The 24,371-nt window shown below is 36.9% G+C and overlaps 1 pseudogene; it reads right to left on the bottom strand.

The window, feature by feature from the left end:
• Positions 1–1,482: 1,482 nt before the first annotated feature.
• LOC120268477 lies at positions 1,483–11,139 on the bottom strand (annotated as a pseudogene).
• Positions 11,140–24,371: the final 13,232 nt, after the last annotated feature.

Genomic DNA, 24,371 nt, shown 5'->3' with positions numbered 1-24,371 from the left:
AGGGCGCTCTGGATCTCGGACACCTCCTTTGGATCCCGGTGGTGTTTTTGAGAAGAAGAGAGAGAGCGAATGAGAGGCACGAGTCAGAGTGTTCAAAGAGGTGAAGCCATGGCCACTAAACCAACGGCGTTGGAGTTCTAAAACCTAAACAATGGTTGTGAGGCCTTTTAGTTTTAGCACATGGGAATGGTTAAATAAAAAAAAAATTATTATTATTATATATATATATATATATTAATGAGATTTTATATTTTTGTTTGTTTGTAAATTAATCAAATTGGCTAGGAAGAATCTTTCTTATACCCAATATCAATACTGGAGAGGGTGAGATTCACCTTTCTTTTGCTAGTATTATTTATGTATTGTTTATATGTTATATATTTAGCTCCAATATTATTTATCAATATTAATTACAAATTTAATTATAAATCTCTTTATAAAGATTGATTTTACTTTTTCAAAATTTTAAGATAAGATAATTTTTCATTATAAATCATCTGTAATTGTGCAGTATCATGTAATATCCATTTAAAGAATCTATTAAATGATAGACCCTTATCACGTATTTTTCAAAATAAATAAATAAATAAATCACCCACAAAGTATTTAAATTTAAAATCTTAAACCATGTTTTATTCAATCTCCAATTTTTCATAAATTTCTGTATGAGATATTTTTGTATATTTAAATAAATTTGTCATTTTACTAATGATGTCTAGGTAATAAAAAGACGCTTCTTCTTGTGTAAACTTTCATATATATAATTACTAGATTTTATGAAGTTTGGTTGCTTTAAATTCAAACATGGTGCCATTATTAAAAAAATTCAAAAATTGGCCGTAAAATAAATAGATTAGGAAACAGAAAAGAGAAAAAATTTTTATATATATATATATATACCTTTACTATTATTAATATATTCATGTATCAAATGCAAACCAAATATAATATGTAATCCTAATTCAACATGAAAAACTTAAACCTATAGAATAAAGACAAGTTCATATAGATTATCTAATGTGAGAAAATCAGTTAGTCTATTTTATCTAAGCTTGTTGCAAACAAATTACTTGTCTTGGATGCAAATCAAATATATTATTTGAATAAAATTCAATTCATAAACTTAAATGATTAGATAAAAACCAAAAATTTCTATATTTAACTTTATATTCTTCAAATTAATAGTTGTAAAGTTATAGTTTATATATTCAAAATAAAGATTGAAAAACTATTAATTACTTTAATAACCTGTCAATCAGAGACATACAAATATTAGTGTAGTTTCATAAGGTATAAGCTAATACAATAATCATGATAATACATGCACAATTATAGCCTTTTACCTGCGTCTATACATATATATATAGATATTTATAATTTATATATATTTCTGCAAAAGAAAAAATCATAGTTATTAGTGTAAGCCAAACATCAAAACTCATGCCAACCTTGACCAGTCAAGCGCTTTCTTCCCTGGAGAAACTTAAATTGATTGATTAAAAACCTACAATAAATCTTGGCATGCATTTGATAAACATGTCAATCTATTCAGGTCCAAATACATTCATTCCTAGAGATGTACAAAATTACAGCAAAAGTGCCTATTGACAGAATCAGCTGCGTCTTATCAAAGTTAAGAAGTTGGGAAAATGGCTGCAGCAGCGAACAATATTATTACCGATCATAAAAAAATCACTTCAAATTTTGCGCAAGGATGACTAGTTATGTATTTTCTGAGATCGGCATCGCCATCAAATTTGAATGTGTACAAGGCTTGTCTTTGTGTGAGGCCGATCGGGTACATTCTGTGTACATTGACATCAATACCGCGAATCCTCATTGGTCTCTCTCCCTTCCAAAATGGGTGTGATTCAGGGATTTGAACTTCACCAACACTGCAGACTCTAATGCTTCCAAAGTCAACATGTCGGACCTGACATATCAATCATTATTGATGAAATGCATCAGTTTACTTAGAATATAACTTGAAAGGGGAATTATGTAGAAAAGACTGGGGTATGCACCTGAGAAATATAGATTCCATAGCGAAACATCCCCTTTCCCCGGACATACAAATGGTATGCAGTTGTCCCTACTTTGTTGGTGCATTTACAGGGGCGATTTTTCAAATCGAGTGAGTCTTCTCTTCTTCTTCATGGATGCAAAGGTGAATGCAGAGCCGACAAGAGGAGTGCACGGCTGCCATGTCCACTAGGGCCTTAAAAGAAGCTAATGGACCTTTGTACTTCCATCTACATTAGGAACACATGCAATTTAAATGAGTAGTTTATTGCAGAAATTTCTTAAGGTCATAATATTATTTAATAGCAGAAATTGATGGACACTTGCAATATACATGGTCATCAATAATCAAAGAACCCACACTTGTGTCACTCAAAGTAACTGGTCATCATAGTGCATTATCTTACGAACGTTAAGCTGGTTGTTAAAAATCAAACCCAACAAATCTGAAGACCACCCAGGGCCATTCCATCTCTTCCCAAATGGATTCTATTTTCTAAGTTTGACAGGAAATATTTGTAGAAACAACTGAAGGGATGAAGAAACAAAGGGAACAAGACACACCCAAAAACGAAGTGTGACTAGGGAAATGGAATTCTTGCCTAAACAAGATCCAAGGACTGCATCAACCACCATATAATGGAATGCAATAACTAGCAAATGATGCAATTTAAGGTGGCTAGAAACAATTGTGAATGCAAAAGGCCTGCAAGACAAACTTCTTCTTTTGCATGCTATAGCTAAATGAATGGATGCCTAATATGGAACTCTCATTTGGTGCACAAATCACAACAGATAGTTAAGGGATTAGGCACCATAAAGCAAAAAATGCAAAGCATGGTGGCATCATATAAAAGGCTTTATAAAGAATAAAAGCTTTTAATAACTTATAAAAACTAATGCCGTGTGAAACTGTGTTTAAGTTCTTATCATCAACTTCCTCCTTCATTTTGTTCACCTTAAAACGATCCTAGGAACCAGCCATCATTAAGTTCAACTCTGTTAGATGTGTGTATGTTATATCAGATATATGTATGTATATACATGGGTATACCTGTATATTTGGCTTCTATATGAAGCCTCATGATCACACTTGTTGGGCAATAGATGAGCTTTGATCCATCTCTTTTCTTCTCTTCTTTCATTCTTCTCCTTTTCTAACATGGTATCGACTCAGGTACCTTCCTCCGCCATCTCTCGGCCACCTCTCCGCCATCTCTACACTTCACCCGATCGGCCATCTCTACACTTCACCGATCTGTCTTCTTCCCCCTTGTTTCATTTCTCTTTTTCATTTCCTCATTCATACTTTCTTCCAAAAATCTTCTTCAAGCACAACCCCTAACCCCACAGTAGCACTCGACGACGCCTCCCGATCCACGCCTGACCGGCCCGACACATCCACGACAAGGCCGCCATCACTCGCCGGAGGCGTGATCACTACCTTGTCGCCCCGCCTCCATCCTTTCCCCCACGAATATAGCCTTTTTGTGTCTTCTCCAAGCACATGAAGACAATTGAGCTCGACTCCATTCAAAAAGCAAAAGACATTGATGTAAGTTCATCGCACTTTATGTGCTTAGAGCTTAGCCGATTAGGGAAATATCTATATATATATATATATATGGATGCTTATGGGCTTAGTAGTGTGCTACCTGAGATGCGTCACCGCAATCTCCATCATTACGATCTGACTTGAGCGGCACCAACTACATCGCTTAGCGGCTCACTATCAGCGTATTCTTGATGGCATTCGCGTTCTTCGCCATGTTGATGAATGCAATCTTTGCTCCTCTCGCTCCTTCTATCCCACGACACCACTCCTTCCAATCGAGGCCTCTACTCTTCTTCGGCATTTTGAGCGGCGGTTTGAGAAATGAGGCTGTGACGACTCTATGGCCAAGATGATGATGCTCGACGATGATCACTCTTGATATTCATGTACTCGAGTTGTCGATCTTTCCACCGCTCGGGCGATGTGGGGACTATCTTGAGCGTCGTTCATCGTGGTTCCCGATCGGTAGACTTTACACTTTATATCGAGACTCTCTAGTCTTGACGCGGGCGAGGACAGCGTCGAGCCCGGTTCTATAGTCGGTATTGTGCCTTATGGCGTCAGTTGATGCTCGACTCCTCGCTATGTGTGTTGTTCATGCGCCCGGATCCTTACTGTTACGAGTCTTGCTCACGTCGTCGTAGCCATGATGAAACACGCCGTATGTATGAGTTCATTATGCGCCTTCGTCCCAAGTTTGAATAAACTCGGGCTCAGTTACTACATGCTCCATCGGTCTACTCTTTGGATGATGCTTTCACCTTTGTTCGTGCTGAGGAAACTCGTCTCCGGGCTACCTTCACAGGGGGAGGTAGTGCTCTTGTTGTTCCTCACATTCCTTCTGCCTCTTCGTCCTCATCTAGTAGACCCCCGGCACCTTCTGTCTCATTTCGGCCTTCTTCTTCTACTAGGCCGAAACGCACCATGATTTGTCACTACTGTGGCATGTTTGGTCATCATGAGCTCGAGTGTCGAAAAGAAATGCGTGGACTTCCAGCGTCTTGCTCCCTTCACCACCTCTTACCACCCTTTGCCTCACTCTGCCGAGCACATTACATCCCGGTCTCTCCTGCTCCACCATCTCCAGCTACATCATCTTCTCCTTCGCCGTCTCTCGCCGATCAGCGATTAGTGGCGATGTTTCGACAATTTCGGAGTCTCATCTAGCGCAGACTCCAGCAGCCATGCACGGTCGGCTCGAGGTTCCTCCCTCGCTCCAGGTAGTTCCTGTCCTCTTTGGCTTTTTGATTCTGGTGCTTCTCTTCACATGACTCCTGATGCCACTCATCTTCATCATTCTCATCCGCCATTACATGTTACACGTGTTCGTACTGCTGATGGCACCCTCCTCCTTATTTCATCTACTTTCTTTTCTATTCCCTCTGTCTCTCATGTTCCTCGTTTATCCATGAACCTCAGTATGCATTAGTCGACTTCGATTATGGTTGTCAGGTTATTTTTGACCGTACCACATGTCGGGTATGCGGGATCGCGGTGGGGACGGTGATTGGAGCTGGTCGCCGCCACGATGGAGTCTATGTGTTGGATACTCTTCATCTGTCATCTTCAGCTAAGTCTATTCATCACTGTCATGCTACTGTTTTATCTCATCATATGTGGCATCATCGTCTTGATCACTTGTGTCCCTCTCATCTGTCATCTCTTGTTCGTCTTGGCGTCTTAGGAGCTGTCTCTCCTTCCTCTGATGTTCTCTGTGTTGGCTGTAAGCTTGGTAAACATCTCCAACGTCCTTATCCTATGAGTGTATCTCAGACTACTGCACCTTTTGAACTTATTCATTCTGATGTTTGGGGTCCTGCTCCTTTTGTTTCTAAAGGAGGTAACCGCTATTATGTTATTTTTATTGATGACTCACACTCGCTTTACTTGGATGTACTTTATGCATAATCGTGATCGGTTATTGTCTATTTGTCGATCTTTTATAGCCATGGTTCACACCCTGCACTTTCGCCTCGATCGAGATCTTTCGATCGACTCGGGTGATGAATATATTTCTCGAGCTTTTCGTGCTCTTTTTATCTTCGAGGGCACCTTACCTCAATTATCTTGTCTCGGGGCACATCCTCGGAATGGGGTAGGTCGAGCATAAGCATCGTCATATCTTAGAGACGGCTCATGCTCTTCTTCTTGGTGCTTTTCTCCCTCCTCATTTTTGGGCTGATGCTGTTAGTACGGCTGTTTATCTGATTAACCTTCAACCTTCCTCTCATCTTCATGATCGCAGTGCCCGGGGAGTGTCTTCATGGAACACCTCCTCGCTACTGATCATCTTAGTATTTTGGTTGTCGTTGTTTTGTTTTGCTCTCACCTCGGGAGGCGGACCAAACTCACCGCCCGATCCGTCTCTTGTGTTTTTACGGGATATAGTCTTGAGCATAAAGGTTATCGTTAGTTTATGATCCTATTACCCGTCAGATGTCAGTATCTCTCGAGATGTCACATTTGATGAAAGTCGACCCCTTTTATACCTCTCCTTCTTCTCTTTGAGTCTCCCTTCTCTTTCCGGTTCCTCTCTTTTTCTTTTCCCTCACTTTTCTCCTGCAGATACGTCCCATATGCCTTCCGCTCCTCCTCTCCTCGCTTCCCCAGAGCTTCTTAGTCACTCTTCTCTAGATCCTCCTTCTCCACTATCTGTTGAGTCTCCTGCCGTATCTACCTCTTCCCCTTCTCTCCCTCCTACTCACCTGCCAGTTCGTTTATTTTACCATCGTCGAGATCCCACTGTGACTCCACCAGTGCCGGTCCTCTCTGACGCCTCTCCCACTATCGATCCAGCTCATGAGGTATCCTCTCCTCCTTATTCTTTACGTGATCGCTCCACTTTACATCCCCCTGTTCATTATGCTTCTTCTAGCACTAGTATCTCAGATGTCATTGAGCCAGGTACCTACAAAGAAGCGGTTCGATCGCCTGAGTGGCGGACTGCCATGGCTGAGGAGCTTGATGCCTTGTCTTGGACTCATACCTGCGATATTGTCCCTCTCCCTCCCCATGCCATTCCCATTACTTGTCGCTGGATCTATCGGGTGAAGACCCATTCTGATGGATCCCTCGAGCGCTATAAAGCGCGTCTTGTTGCTCGCGGTTTTCAGCAGGAGTATGGTCGTCACTATGAGGAGACTTTTGCCCTCGTGGCTCACATGCACACTGTTCGTACATTAGTTGCTGTTGCTGCTGTTAGTCGGTGGGTTCTTCATCAACTTGACGTGAAGAACGCCTTTCTTCATGGGGACCTGAAGGAGGAGGTCTACATGACTCCTCCTCTTGGCCTTCAGGTGCCTCCAAGATCTGTTTGTCGCCTTCGCCGCGCTCTCTATGGTCTCAAACAGGCTCCTCGTGCACGGTTTGAGAGGTTTAATCTCTGATGGTTGAGGGCTGCTGGATTTACTCCGAGCATCCATGATCCGGCGATCTTTATTCGATCTTCAGCCCTCGTGGGACGGACCATTCTTCTTTTGTACGTGAATGATATGATTCTTACTGGTGATGATTCTGCTCATATTACTTTTGTGAAGCAAAAACTGTGTGAGACGTTCTTGATGACTGATCTCGGTCCGCTTCGTTATTTTCTGGGTATCGAGATCACATCTCATCCTGATGGCTATCGTCTATCTCGGCGGTTACACTCTTGATCTTCTTGCTCGCTCGAGCTTGAGCGATACTCGTCATTTGCCGCTACATCGATGGAGTTGCATTTGCGACCGTGCTTACGATGGGACTCCCTTACCAGATCCTACTCGCTATCGACATCTTGTGGGTAGTTTGGTATATCTTGCCGTTACACGTCCTGACATTTCTCATGCTGTGCACATTCTCAGTCAGTTTGTTGTGGCTCCCACCTCTGTTCATTATGGACATCTTCTTCGAGTACTGCGATATCTTCGTGGCATTGCCTCGCGAGGTTTGTTCTACTCACACCGATCCACTCTTGACTACGAGGCCTATTCGATGCTACTTGGGCCGACTTTCACGATGATCGAGTCTACATCGTCTGACTCTTGTATCTTTCTTGGGTCTTCACTTGTTATTTGAAGACTAAACGGACCTGCTGTTGCCAAATCAGATCTTGAGGTGAGGTTCGTGCTTTGGCTTCTACAGTACAGGAGGTTCTTTGGATTCGCTCGATTCTACAGGATTTTGGTGTACCGATCCATTCTCCTATTCCTATTCACTGTGACTAGCTATCTTGCTATCTTGCTTTCATATAGAAGACTAGCTGAAGTGACTAAAACATTTGACATTATATGCATAAGATGATCAAAATTGGAAACAGTACTTGGCTGAAGAGGAAGCTGTACAAAAAGGCTTGGGCCCAAGGTTGGCCAAGCAATGCCCTGAAACAATTAGTCAGCCCTTCAAAACCTTCTCTCTAGGAATCTCATTTCTTGAGAAAGGATATGTTTATATATTATTGATCAAGGTCAAGATCTTAAAATGATAGTAATGTGATTGTTAGATTATAACTATTTGTGTATGGATGGTCAATTACTTTAAATTACAATGTTTGGAAGCCAGGATAGTCCAGTGTTGTTTATACCAGCTTCAAGGTAATCCAAAACAATGAAGATTGAAATATTGATAGAAAATTAAGACAAAACTATGATGCAGGGTCCCCAATATAACTGGCAGAATCTCATTTGTATACTAGAACACAAAACCAATTAGGAAATCCATCTTATGAAAAGATTTAAAAGCCTAACAACATAAGAATTTGTTTAAAAAATAGTGCACAAATGGGATTAAAAAATTATATTGCAATGTAATCATTTAAATTGGCATGATAACTGACAGTGACAGACATTTTTGGTATTGAAAAACTACAGCAATAATAAATTGTCGTGCAAATCATTTTTATGGACAGCACCACAACAGGGAACACAAACAAATTTGTTAATATTTTTCTGGTGTTTAGGATAGATTAAAAAATTGAGATTAGTGAAGAGCCATTAATTATAAGCTGCATTTAAGAAGGGAAAATTACCACAATGATTGATTATGTGCATCAGGATTAGCTGCCAAATGTTTAATAGTCTTTGCAACTAAAGCAACATCACTGAGCTGTTTGATATGTAAAACTGATTTGGGAGGAGCAAAATCAAGAATGTTTGGAGCACCAACTACAACTGGAACAGTTCCTGCAACATTACCAGATGAAAGGATGAAAAACTTAATCTCCACAACACATTCTTAAGTCACAAGAACATTGTAAAATGTCAGCACAATCACCAACAATCCTATTCAAGAAACAGATTTCTCTTCATGCATGATTCATATAAAATATAACAGTGTAAAATTCAGCAAGTTAAAAATCCTCTACTTAAAAGGAATTATGAATAAAGAAACCACAAGAAAATCAAAATAACAATAAAAACAGTTTCTTTTTCAAAAATCCAAGATAAAAATCCTAGCATGTTTTCTTTAATTGAAGTGGTTTTATCCACTTTTTCATCCTAGCATGTTTTTGGGAGTTGAAATAAATGCAAATAAGATAAAACAGTATCATTGAAATTATCGTAAATCTTCAAAGCTGCAAGTCACAAACATAATGAAACATCTTAAAACGGTCAACTAACACACACCTGCAACAAGGGACTGAAAGAATTTTTCAGTAGCATAATCTTCCTCATTGGAATTTTCAAATGCCAAGCTGAACTTGTAGCGCTTCAAAGCCTCGACTTTATCCACTGTAATGAGCAATAAAAGACAAATGGTCATAACAGCAACATTAAAATCTGGAATATTTAGGTGCTGGCTGTGGCCATGTGCTCTCATTGCACATAATATATTCACTCTTAAAAACTATTGAATGTTTGAATTGTGTTTGATTTGGTAAAATGTGTATGTCCACTCATTGGTTGTCATAAAAAGTGATATGTAAATAAAGCACCCAGTAAGAAAACAACAAGGCATCACACATGCTGTTCACCACTCCATCCAGCTCCAATCTCCATTCCTCACATGGCATCTGCCATCAATAGCACTACATAAGAATTGTACAAAAAGACCATCAACAAGCTATCTAAGAGCAACTACACAGGTCCACCAGGTTGCTGAATCGGTCATACTTTGAAAGTGTGAATCATCCGATTCATGGACGATTCAATTTGAATCGACCGATTCACAATTCACGATTCCAAAAATACATTAAATTTGGGTTATTTTTGTGTTGTGCTTATCAATTTTTTTAAAAAATTTAAAATCTTATCTAATTTATAAGTTAAAAGCCCAAGCCCATAACTCAAGTTATATTTAAAAAAAAACCCTAAAATTGTCAATGTTTCTCCTTCCCTCAATCAACCGTCAAGATAGAAAGGCAACACCGGCTCCTTCTATCCTAATTCCTTCTTCTCTAGTGATGGTCAACCTGATTCTTTTCTCTGCCAGAGGCAACAAGTGCACTTGCTAGTAAGTTATCCTCCTCGCCCCCACTTTGGCATGGCTCCTAAAGCTAAAGATAAAAACTAAAAAGGTTGATGTTACATGGGAACATTGTTACAAGATTAATGAAAGAAGAATGAGATTGGAATGCAAGTATTGCTGAAATAAGTATTGGGGTGGTGTGATTAGAATGAAACATCATCTTGCCGGAATACAAGGTGAAGTTGCTGCTTGTAATGATGTTCCTATCGCAATTAGAGAGTTGGTCCAAAAGATTTTGAATGAAAAGAAAAGAAAAAAGAATGTTAGAAATGATTGTATTATGGAGATAGGAAGTTCAAGTGACAAATCAAAGAAGATCAATATGAAGCCTTTTCTCTTTCAAAATCGGAAGACACAACAACGAACCATGAATGAGCAACAAAGATTAAATTCACTAGCCTATCGCAATTAGAGAGTTGTTCCAAAGATTTTGGATGAAAAGAAAAGAAAAGAGAATGATTGAAATGATTGAATTATGGAGATGGGAAGCTCAAGTGACAAATCAAAGAAGATCAAGATGGAGCCTTTTCTCTTTAAAAATCGGAAGACACAACAACGAACCATGAATGAGCAACAAAGGTTAAATTCCCTAGTCTATGTACAGTACAACATCCAACTTCAAATGAGGCAAATCAAGAGGCAAGAAAAGGGTGAAACCTATGATCCAATATGCTTATCGGATACGGATTCTGATAATGAGTGGATTACAGAGCAAGAAGAGCCTTGTTTACCGAATGATAATGCATGGATGGATGTACAAGAATACTTTAGCATTGAGGAAAGAGGTCAAACAAATAAAAGAAAGAGAGGTAATTTTTTGTTTAGGTTGTTAAACACCAAAAGATAAAAACAAATAAGCTGAAAGATAAGTGAAAACCAAAAAAAGGCAAGGAATGTTCAAAAATGATCAAAACTATAACTTGCGTTAGTAATAATGAGACAGTTGATGAAAAACAACCTGGTAGAGTGTGTTGAGCATTTGTAAAGATGATCCTTGAGACCCTATACTGCTTGCATGTTAACCGATTAAACTGCTTAGCCAAGGTAATGCACAAACCAATACTGCACCTCTGAGATGGGGAACACAACGCGTCCAAATTAGTACAATCCCTTGCACACATTTGGTATTTTCTTATACCGAATTGTAACAAAGATTTTTGTGGATTAATCAAATAATTGGATTACCTTGACTAGACCATAGAGGTAAGGGAATTCAAAAGCTTCAGATTATCAGCTGGGTTTAAAAGTGAGATCAACTTTGCTATAACCTGCAAACCCGCATCACCATAGGAAAACATCAAAAACTAAAGTTGGCATATTTACGAATACAGCATTAAAGGCAAATAATAAACTCATAAACTTAATGTTCAAAGTTTAGCTGAGAACTATCACAAACATTGAAATGAAATGCATTACTCATTCTATAGTTAACGCATTTTCATAACACTGACAAAGAAAGAATTGTATCAATTCATGACAAGCCATAGCGATAACATATCAACTGGAACTAGGCTTAACCAATATAAGTAACCATGGCTTGTGCTTCAATGGCCAATGATATTAACTGCAAATAAAGGAAAACTCACTTTCTTATCTCTTGTGTATAAAGAATCTAATAGCACTTTTTTTATCTCTTGTGTATAAACAATCTAATAGCAACACATGATCGTCAGCATTCAATGCCTGCTTAAGCAATACATGCACCGAATTTGCACTTGGGAGTTTCATCATGGGAGAGATATCTTCACTTATGCTCTTCACCATTTCACTGTTAGCTAAATCAAGACTTGCAAGCTTCTCTTCCACTGTTGGCTCATTAATATCAAATTGTTCAGCCTCTTCAAGCATTAGCTCTGAAATACACACTATAAGTTAACTTGGAACCAAGCATCAAGAAGGTGAATAGATATCTATTCACCCAACTCCAAAAGAACAAATTTAAGAAGCCATATGCATTCAAAAAAGAATTACACTTGGTAAAAGTGTACCTTTACACATAGCAAAGGTCAAGCAAGCTCTCCAACAACAATATCATTTTTAGATGCACAAATCCTTCATTATCCTATTCAAAATTTAATATGCTAAAAGAAGATTATAATAAAGGTCAAAAATATGCTCCCAGCAACAAGGATAAGACCAGTTAATTAGTTGCACAGTTCGTGGGTAACGAAGTTAATTACAGTAGAGCATCTCACTTCTAATGATGCATATTGCTTTTGTGAATTCTTCTAGGGGCTCTACAAATCAGAATATAACTTGTAAGGAACTTTGCGATTTCACATATGTCCTAATCACATGATTAGATACCATAAGATAAAAGTAATAGTCCTCTTATATATATAAGAGGACTATTACTATATTATTCAATCCAATGATTTATCGCTGCATAATTCAACCTTTCTTTGTGTGTCCAAGTCAATGATCAAAAACAGTTTTTGGAATAAAAGCAACTTGACAATCTCATCATGCAGAAAGAACAAACTTTTTAACTTGATTATGTAAACAAAATGAAGCAAATGCACACAGAAACAATTGAAGTAGGTATACATGTGTTAGATACATGTATATATGTGTATGTATATCCTGGGTATAGACCATGTACACTATATGTACCTGTACACTTCATCATCTATTTATACATGAGCTTGTCCATTGAGATCAATGGTTCAATCATTTCTCTCTTCCTCTCACTCTCTAACAACATGCACAACTGGTGGGCTGCACAAGTGGGAGGAGCACACACAACAAAAGAAAAAGAAGAAGTAGAAGAAGAAGAAAAGAAAAAGGGGAGTTTGTAGGCCATTGCACAAGTTTGGTATCCTTACCGGAGTGTAAATTCCCTCCACTTGTATCATCTAAATCTAGTGCTTTCTGCTTCTTCACTTTTTTCTTTTTCCTAGGCCCAGAAGTTGCTTCCATACTAGGATTTCTAGAATTCATATTGACTACAAATTCAACTGCAATGAATTAAAAATCAAATAAATATCAATGGATCAAAGAAATTACTTATTAACAGGATTTTTAGATTACACTTTGTATGGAGTGGAATTGATACAAGAGGGAGAGTTAAGCTCTGTCAGAGGAGTAGGCTGTTTTAGAGTTTCATATTTGGGAATTTGCAGAGAGCTCACAGACCATAACTAGAAAATTTTTATCAAGCCCCTTATTAGATAGATTTTGCACTTGAGCCCTTCCGTAATAAACTAACAAACTTCCATCAAACGCCTATTTCAAATCAAATTTACAATTAAATCATTTTCTTATAAACTATTAATAAGCTATTACAACTACCTAAGAGATATAGCAATATTCAATTAAGCCTTATCAGACATTACAACTACTAAAGTCTGTCACATAGCTCAATACATCTAAACTCTTTTGAGTTTTATCAAGTTTAAGTCTCAGTTCATTTGTGTTCTGACTACCTTAGTCTAAAATCTTAGCTCAAGCTCAGAAGCCAAAACTAAACCGCATTCTAGTGGTCACGAACAGCTCAGCTAGTTAGACAACCCTGTACAAATATAAAATTTACCCTCAAGAGATACAAGGCCTACTAGCAACATGCTTAACCCATATGCCTAATGAACTACAAGTTCACAACTTTTGAAGACTAAATAATAGGTCGCCTGACTCAAATGCCCATTTTTTATTCTAACCTTTCCTACTTAATACCAGCCTTCAAAAACTTGAAATATAGATAACTCTGTTTTGCACAATTACATATTTACAATAATTGTGAAATTATATTAAATAACATTATCAATTATTAATTACAAGTAAATATCAATCATCAACTCGAAAAAAAAATAAAGTTTTTGTCACAAACTATTCATTTTAATTGATATTGATTATTTCGAGGTTAAAATTCCTTGTTAAACAAATTTAGATTTCAAAAGAACACAAACCCAACACCCCTTCGATGAAAAGCTAGGCCATGACTAAATAGAACAAGAATCTTAAGTTTTGGATGTTTTCTTTTTCAACATAAAGTTTGAATTGGATTGGGTCTAAACTTGAACTTGATCAAAATGGCCGGAGTTCAAACATACTTCTATATGATTTGATATGACTTGGGTAATATAGGGCCAAGCTATACAATAAAATTGGATAAGTATATTTGGTTAAAAGATGAAAGTCGAGAAGGATGAAGGAGATGCATTTGGCACTTTTTTCCTTTGAACAAATTGAATATCATTGTATGAAAAACAGAGTGCTTGACTCTCTAAAAAAAAAAAACCCATATTCTCATATTAAAAGTCAAACAACCAAAAAAAAATTGAAAAATATTCTCCTTTACCCTTTATATCTTAAAAATAAAAAAACATCTAAGACTAAGTAATTGATCAACTAAATTGGAATAGCTAACTTTAATATAAATTTCACTATTATTCATAGGAAATAACCTCTTTTCTTGAGCACAAAATAATAAAACTTCTTATACTTTTGACTTATGAAATACAACATTGATAAAGATTAAAGATAGGAATCCATACACAACTACAATTCATTTAAGAAGATATTGTCGTTCTTAAAAATTAAAAAGAAATAAATTGTTATTAATAATTATGCTTTTAATACAAGATTCCTCATGACCCTCCAAACTCCTCACCCCTCCAAAAAACCCCCCTAACCAAACAAGCCCTACAGAGATTTGCCTGAAATATTTTCATTTTATTATTATTTTTTTATATTTTAAAAAATGTATTTTACGGTATAAAAATAACCTATTCCACGCTTTTTTATTAGTTTTATTATTATATTTTTTTTTTATATATGGACTAGGATTTCAACCTTGATTTTTGGTAGAGAAGGGATGAAACATTAATTACTATTGTAATTTAATGATTATTTCATATTAAAAAAATTAAAGATAATACTTTGAATTAAATATTTTGCATCCCAACCAAAAATAATTCAGTGGCTTTGTAATTTATTTCCTAATAAATTAAATTTATTACAGGATATTGATAATCGTGGGAATATCTTGGTTTATCAAATAAATAAAACTAAATAATTATAAGAAAACTTTACCAAAATATACAATATATGTGTGTATACGTATATCATATGATTTTTTTTTTTTTGAAATTACACAGATATATTCAAGAATTGATAAATAACATATTAATTTTAGTAAATATATAAATTGATATTTATCTCAACCAATGACGATAAAATTTCAACTGACAAAATTCTAGCGTTATGTATACAAATGGCGACAAAATTTCATCATTTTGCATGAAAGAAATAGTTGACGAAACTCTTATATTTCTTAGTCGGTTTTCTTATTTATATGATCCCTTCTCTTTCTTTGTTTGTTCGTCCTCATCAATCCTCTTCCTTCTTCAACAACCTCTACAATGCAGTCTGATTTTAATCTCATTTCGCAAACTCTTTTAATGGAGTCTTATTCTAACCTCTCGGTCTTGTAGCGTCAAAACAGTAATATTTGGGCCCAGCGTGCTCATTTGTCGTGGATCAAAGATGGCAACAAGAATACCGGCTTCTTCCATGCTATGACTAGATTTCGTCTCATAATAATTTCATCTCTCAGGTCGACGATTTTTTAGGCAATCGGTGTCAGGATCAATCCAGTATTGAGAATGCTTTTCTTGACTTTTATAAAAATCTCTGGAGCGCACCGACTGTCGACTCGGTCAACATTTTTATACCTTCCCTGGTACCCTCCCTTGCATCTCATATCTCGACACTGAATCTCTCATTCGGGAAGTCACTAAGGAGGAAGTCTTTCAAGCCATCTTAGACCTCCCACTGGTAAGTCTCCCAGCCTCGATGGTTTTAGCGCGAATTTTATAAAAAAACTTTTAGCTCTATTATCGGGCGATCATTTGTTTTTGGCCATCTGTTTTTTCTTCGATAATGTGGTTCTTCCTTCCTCATGGGGTAAAACATTCATTGCTCTTATCCCCAAGAAGGATAGACCCAAGACGGTGTCGGATTTTCGCCCCATCTCTCTTTGCAACGTGAATTTTAAAATTATTTCCAAACTTCTGGCCAATCGCTTGAAGCTTGTTCTCCCTAATCTAATAGGTAGAGAGCAGGCTGGTTTTGTGTCTGGCCGGTGCGCATTCGACAATATTATTGCAGCGCAAGAGATTGTTCATTCTTTAGAAACTGATCTTAAAAACCCCCCTAGGATGATTATTAAGCTCAATATTGAAAAAGCATACGACACCGTTAATTGGAGTGCAATTCTTGCTGTTCTGACTCGTATGAACTTCCCAGCGCTTTGGATCTCCTGGATTTCTACTTGTTTACAATCGTGCTCTTTTCTCTTCTTGTGAATGGTACCACTTCCCTTGGTTCTCTCGTCCCGTAGGAGTGCCAAAGGGATCCCATTTTCGTCTTACTTATTCATTATGGTGACTCAAGTTCTTACCTCTTTGTTCGATTACGGCCTTGTTAGCAGTTCGATCCCTTGTTTTGACCAAACTCTTAATTCTAATTTTAATCATCTTATGTTCGCCGATGACTTAATTGTTGTTACCCAAGCCTCTAGACGTGCCGCCCGGAGCATTAACCAGTGTTTAGATGTTTACGGGTCTTTCTCCGGTCAACGTCCTAATTTTTTCAAGTCTCAGGCCTTCTTTCCCTCCTGGTGTAATAAACACGTGTCTTCTCATATCTATTCTATCTTAAACCTTTCCCAAGCTTCCTTCCCTTTCAAGTATCTTGGAATTTTCATCTCGCCCAAGCGTCTTGCCGCCTCTACCTTTAACCCCATGGTTGAAAAAATCAGACACAAGTGTAACCGTTGGAGTAACTTCAATCTTTCCACGCTGCGAAAGCCATTCTAATTAATTTCTCTCTGCTCTCCATTCCCACTTATTACCTCTCTATTTATTCTATTCCTGAGGGTGTTATTTCTGAGATCACCAAAGCTGTTAGGAAGTTTTACTGCAGTAGGAATGGCAATGGAAAGAGTATCCATAATGTGAGTTGGAAAATTATTAGCGAAGGTAAGTCTGAGGGGGGGAATTGGAATCAGAAATCTATCTTTTGCTAAATTTTCTCTTTTGGCTAAGCATGTTTTTGGCTATTTAAACAAGGCAGACAAGATTTGGGTCGATACTGTGTGGAATAAATACAGTTATCTGAACTTTTGGAACAACTCTGCACCTGTGAACTGCTCGTGATTTTTCCGTAGTCTTTTTAAAGCTGTTGTGCACATTAAACCTTTTTGTCGTATTATTTCGATCAACCTTGCTCGTACTTTCTTCTTTTGGGACCCGTGGATTTTTGACATCCCGATTGCCGTTAAACCTACATTTTTAAACATGAGTATCGATGAGTTTTCCCTTTCCATTTCTGATGTTATCGTTGGTGATCACTGGTGTGAGGCTGGTCTGCTCCATGTGTTTGGCCCTAACTTGAATCTACATGATCTGAGGCATTCTTCTATTGACTTTATTTCTTGTAATCATTGGATGTGGAATCCTCCTACCAAGAAACACAAAATCTCATCCTCTGTATACACACACTTAAACCAAAGTACTCCTCTGGAGGTTGTTTGGCAGGGCTAGAGATTGATCTGGGAACTTCGCATTGCTCCCAGAGCCAAACACTTTATGTGGACCCTATTCCATGGTTGTTTGTCCACTTCTAATTTTTTATATAATTTGAATCTTGGTCCTGACAATCCTTGTGTGCTGTGTGGTTCCTTCCCTGAATCCATTGATCATCTTTTCTGCCATTGTGTCAAAGCCAAGTAGGTTTGGTCCTATCTTAGTTTGAAAACTAATACGTGTATTCATTTTCCAAACGGTTTCGGTTCAAGGCTCTGGCTCACAGAGGGAAGTTACTCAACTTTTATTATTTCTGCCATCTCTGCTACCGCTTGGATGATCTGAAAAACTCGCTGTGATATCATTTTTCGTAATGCTCGATTCAATGTTCCTACTGTTGTATGCAGAGCAATTGCCCATGTGCAGGAACACATCGACAGCAGAGGGAGCCTATTCGGACAAAAGCTTATTTTGAACAACCTGTCCAAGACTGATGACTTCATCTTGTTCTCATACACCAATGTCCATCAAGCATCCAAGGTATGTTCTGTGGGATTTTTCATCTCCAATACTAACTATGTCATTCAATTTACAGGTTGCCACTCGTTTGAGCTGGAGGATTCGTCTATGGAGGAACTCTCTGCGCTCATTACTGCTCTTCAATCAGCCCAGAACTATCGCTTGCGCATCAAGCATATCTTCGTTCACACTTCCACAACGGCAATTATAATCAAGAATCCTGACCCAGTCATCACTTGGAGATTTAATCCTCAGATTGCCAATATTAGACAACTCTTGAATGACCATGAGTCCCCTGACATTCACTGCATTCTTTGCCATTGGATGAAGCCTGTCGTCCAATTAGCATCATTCGGCCTCAACCTCTTCTCCTTAAATCTCTTCCTATTTGGATGGGACCTTCCTCGGTTGATTATGACCGCGTTCAATGAGACCGGATTTCATTTCTAGTGTCCTTGTTTAGTTGTTTCAGTTCATTTGTCTTTTAATTCTTGTTCTGTTTTTTGTTTTTCTTCCTAGTTTCTTCTAATATATTAGCCCTCGAGAAAACCTCTACAATGCTCAGGTTCAACCATCCAACAAACTTTTACTTGTTTATTTTTAATATTTTAATTTTTAAAAATTAAAATTTAATGCTTTTTTGGGTGTTTGTTTGATGGTTGCATTGAGATGTTTTTTTCACTAAAATGAAGATATTAATTAAAGACAGTATTGTAAAATCTTTGTTTTTTCATAAGTTTAAATATATTAGAATATGTTGAGTTCATATATGCATAAAATGTTTTTTTTATTTTTTGACAAAGGTGAACAAATATTTCTCAAAATAGTTTTGGTCAGGCTTCTGGCTTCCTAAGAATTTTGTTATTTTATTCTTTCTAATTAGATTTTTTTTTTATTTCAGCCATCAAAAGAAAACTTAAATGGCATAAATTTTTATTTTCAACAAAATATTAAATAAAGTTAATATTATGTTTTGTGGTTATTATGGTCGTTTTCGTAAATAATGGTTGGCCCTGTCGCTTCTAAGTTGTTGAAGATGGGTAAAAGAATGATAAATATGACTCATTCTTTTGTGGAAAATCATAAGCTATTCATATGTCTTTTATTTATTTATTTATTTATTTATGTGTTTATGGTAAATGTGGAAAGCAACAATGGATTTGAAAAGAATAAAAAAATGCCCAAGAAATATTTGTAAAACGAAAAAAAAAAAAAAAACTGGGCATGATATTTGAAATTTTATGGAAATTGTTTTTTGTATTTTTATTTTGATGTTTTGATAAAGAGATTTGCATGAAATATATGTTGGATTATAGACCAACATAATCTAAAGGACAATTAAGATCTTTGTCGTATACATGTGATATTTTGAGCCATTTATAAGATGGATACTTTTCTATTTAACCATGTTATGGGCTCTTAGATCCACTTTCCAAACTTACTCAAATTATCCCATTGGGCTTGCGTACACCCAAAATGTGGCATATTAATATATACGCTTATGCTATGTTTGTGGTGGTACGTGAAAAGTTGAGATAAAGGATTCAACAAACTCTAGCGTAGGGATGCAAGTGGGGCGGGGAATCCCCGTTCTCTGGGGCGAGGATTTCCCGAAACATCCCCCGCGGGGCGGGGAGGGGGAAAAATTCCTCCCCGCCTAGCTGGGCGAGGGCGGGGAATGCTCTCCCAGCCCCGCTCCCCGCAAGGCACGAGGAATTCCGTGCCTGCGAGGATTCCCCAACAAAAAAAAATATTATATATTTTTAGTATATTTATTAAATATTATTTCAACATTAATATAATATTATATATAATCAATAAATATTTATTTGTTAATATTTTTTAGTTATTAATAAGTTTTAGTAAATATAACTTCCATATTTAATAGAAACTTAATTTAAAATAACTGAGTTCAAATATAATTGTAACAATAAATTTGAAATAACGTTATATACTTTAAATATTATTTTTTCAATCCATTAAATATTTAAACTTTTGTTCATACAACTTATTAACTATTTATATTTATATATTTCATTAAAATATATTTATTTAATAAAATCTTAAATTGATTAATTTATCAATTTTATTGAAATCTTAATTTGTAAGTAGAACATCTCTTATGAAATCTCAACTTGTAAGTAGAACATCTCTTATGAAATCCCAACTTCCGTAGTTCCCCATCTTTTGTTTTCTTATACATTAAATAATACTTATTTTGAGGAATATTTTGTTTATTTTTTTTTTAATTTCATATACGATGTGTTACATGTGTAATTAGGAAAAACAATTTGGTGGAATAAGAATTCCTCGTCCTGCGGGGGAGTGGGGGGAATCCCATTCCCTGCCCCGCCCCACCCCACTTGCATTCCTACTCTAGCGGCACCTTTCTTGTTTTGTAGCAGGATACCTTTGATGGCAAGAATTCTAGTATTATCATCCTATGATAGGAACAGAGATTAGTTATTTGATGGCATGTATCCTGATTTCACAATCTTTGCAACATAACATCTTTTATTATATCATTTTACAATATAATTCATATATTATGATTTTTTTTTTTTTATCCTTGACTTAGTTGCCAGTCAAAGGGGTCATTGATTGTGATGAGAAATTCCCAATTATATGTTAGGATTTATTTATTTTTATTTTTTTAAGAAATAGATCTATTTTCTCTAACTTTGTTCTGGGATTTTTTGGTTAAATTAATTTAATTTTTGTATATGTTAAAATGGGATGAGGAGCATATAAGCCTCGATTTTTGGTAGAGAAAGAATAAAATATTAATTACTGATGTAACCTAATTATTATTTAAAATTAAAAAATTTGAATTAAAATATCTGTTAAAACAACCTACTTAAATTTTGTTTTCATAAAACAAATACTGAGTATTTTATCTCCCAATTATTTTTATTTTTATTTTTATTTTTATTTTTATTTTTATTTTTATTTTTATTTTTATTGTAATTCAAGGGTTGATATATATATATATATATATATATAGAGAGAGAGAGAGAGAGAGAGAGAGAGAGAGAGAAATTACTTAGATTCTCTATAGTTTCAAAGTGACTTAAAAAACCTAGAAATTTTACAGTAATCATTAAATACCTATTTTTTTACAGTCCCAGTTTACCCTTTCCCATCTTATCCCCACCTCGATATATTTCTTCTCTCCGCTTTCTCTCTCCTTGATCCATCCTTGCATCTCGCCGGCACCGTCTCTTGCTCCACCTCCTCTCCTCCTCATGCCAACACCCCCTATCTCCCACCAAAGAGATCCCCACCCTCCTTCCGGGATATAACGAGAAAAGAGAACATGGGAATGATTTAGAAAGATGAAGATAATTTCTTTTATTTCTCGTATTATATAAAAATGATAATGATAATTAAAAATAACTAAAAATAGTTATAGCTATCTTCCAAATACCAAATGAGTCCTCTACGATCTCGACCAAAATCTCACCTGCCTTCTTCCACATTGTTCTCTCCCATATCCACTCCTCTATGACCACCACCAAGAAGTCCCCAGCTTTCGAACAGAGCTTCCGAACAAAAATTTAACAACAATTTCACAGCTATGGCTTCCTAAGATCCCACCCAATCCAAAAGCCAAGGACTATCTGTAATGATTGCAAATGAACTAACCCCTTTAGTCCCACATCGACTATGAGATGGACTCCTTGTGTGCATATAAGTGGTGAGCATCCTTCACCACTAGACCGGTCTTTTAGTGACACGCTCTCCTCACCATTTATGTGACCCGAGGAGGGTTCGACCAGTGGTAGTCGTGCTGGGGTCGAGTGAAGTGCCACGAGTGAGCATCGTTGGTCGAGCGCCCAGTTACCCCGGGGCCCGAGCGAGGCGTCGGTGTCTTGATCGGTGGGGTAATGTAATGATTGCAAATGAACTAACCTCTTTAGTCCCATCGACTATGAGATGGACTCCTTGTGTGCATATAAGTGGTGAGCATCCTTCACCACTAGACCGGTCTTTTGGTGACACGCTCTCCTCACCATTTGTGTGCATAACAATGGTGCTTTTCGTTGAAGTCGATGTGGGGGCCGACTGGTCGGAACCCTCCACAGTCGAGAACCCTCGTGGCCGGCGCATCCCGACCAGAACTGACGAGTCGTGCCCCATATCGGCTCTCAATGAAAGCACCAATGTAATGCACACAAATGGTGAGGAGGCGTGTCACCAAAGAGACCGGGTCTAGTGGTGAAGGATGCTCACCACTATATGCACAGAGAGTCCATCTCATAGTCGATGTGGGACTAAAGGGGTTAGTTCATTTGCAATCATTACACTATCTTGTCACTTCATTGGGTAGTTTTCTTTTCATCATTCCCTAATTTGTTTTTGATTCTTGGTTTTTTTTTATTAAAAAAAAAAGGTATAATTTTTTCTTGTTTTCTTGAAACTTTTGCATCCAACAATTACACAATGGTTAGATTGGGTGTGGTGCCCGGGAGAACAAAAAGATGATACTCTGCATCAATGGCTTCCTTTTCAAATGTCACTTTGCACACTTGAGGTTGATATCCAAAGATCTAATATCTCCGGTTTTGCTTGAGTGCCTTTGTTTATTCTATTTTATCCCTAAATTAGAAGGGAAAACTTAGTGAATAAAGAAAAATTTTAATGAAAGGATCGATCATTCGAATGCCATACTGCCACGTGGCGTAGCTAGATTGGTCAGTTTGAATTAAAGTTACCGCTAAGAATCTTTCTCAGAAATATTCAAATTTAATTTTTTAAAAAATTACCTCGCCGGAGAATTCAAACTAGTGGGCTCCACCACCTAATATAATAATAATAAATTATACATTATATGTATAGCGGAGATAGCATTCGACAATTTGGATGTCACGAGTAGGGTATATAATTACCTGGACACTACATGACTTTTGTTGTTTACATTTTGACCAAAAAGATATTTTCGTTACAAGAACATCAGGTTAATGCATTACATGTTAACACTATATATACGACCTTCCACTTATAGCTTGTTATAGAAGATGGAGAAACAAGATATCATGGCCGTATATTATTTGTTTCTGGAATACGGTTCTGCTGAGATCATTAAATGCATCCACGACATATGTATAGCCCAAGCAATCAGGAAGCATCCCCAACCACTCATTAACTTTGTAAACGCACTCCAAAAACATGAAGAATCTGTTTTCCGTATGTTACGAGTAGCTTCGAGTGCAGACAGGGATGGTGAAGATGTATCATATGCAAATCCGTTTATTGAAGGTGATGCCATTAATAAAAAAAATGAAAGCAGATGATTTAGACGGTTTAGGTACCTCTGATCCATCCGGTTAGAACGGATTATGATTATTAGTATGGTTGTATTTTACGAATTTTAATGTATTTGCAGAGTGCATCTAATTCCCTAAAAATAATTACTATGTTTTATGTCTTATTATATGTATCCATTCCATTATGATAAATAAATTACATGTGGATAATAGTAACCAAACAAGTAATGCTTTTATTAATGCAAGTAGAACTACACTTAGGCCGAGTTTTCTACAGAAATAATATGCCTTTCGAACCGGCCCACGAAATGTGTAACAGCTCTGATTACAGAATTAATAGATATAACTCCGAAACTATTAAAAAAATTCATTACATTACATCTAAATACATGTAGGAAATTCTCTGTACGTGGACGTAATATTGTCCATATACGAAAACATAACCAACATTTATTTATACGAAGAGCTCTATGAAGATTGTAGTTGAATCTAATCTCCATTGTGATTCTGTCCCAGTTGTTGTTGCATGGTCTGTCCATGTGATCTTTGACCCTGAAATACAGAGGATTACATAGTTGTCAGTAGAATACACCCGTATTTGCTTGTTCCTCTGTGAGTAGTTCTCCAGTTCTACTGTCCATTCTCAAGCAGAACAACCAGATGAATGACTAGTATTGTTATCTTGGGCTTGGGCCGAGTGGAACAGAGGATTGTATATGAACTCAAACTTGGCATTCTTCAAGGTCCAATCACGCAGGCCTGTATTTTCATTTTTGTCCAGGTATTCTTTGTAGCTTGAATCATTACCCGGGTTGCATAATATAATAGATGGTATACAACCTTTTATACGGATCGGTTTATCATATTTGCAATTAGTCTGCCAGTCTCTTTGACAACCAATAAGCTCTTTCCAGTGCTTCAGGCGTAGATACGATGGAGATACATCATCAATTACATTATAAAGAACATCTTGCTGATAAGTTGCTGGATTGAAATCTAGATGCCCATAGATATAATTGTGTTTACCAAGCGAATAGGCCC

This window comes from Dioscorea cayenensis, chromosome 9 (assembly GCF_009730915.1).
Source record: "Dioscorea cayenensis subsp. rotundata cultivar TDr96_F1 chromosome 9, TDr96_F1_v2_PseudoChromosome.rev07_lg8_w22 25.fasta, whole genome shotgun sequence".
NCBI classification, from domain to species: Eukaryota; Viridiplantae; Streptophyta; class Magnoliopsida; order Dioscoreales; family Dioscoreaceae; genus Dioscorea; species Dioscorea cayenensis.
Note: the sequence above shows the minus strand (reverse complement) of the source record. Positions and strands in the feature narration are given on the sequence as shown.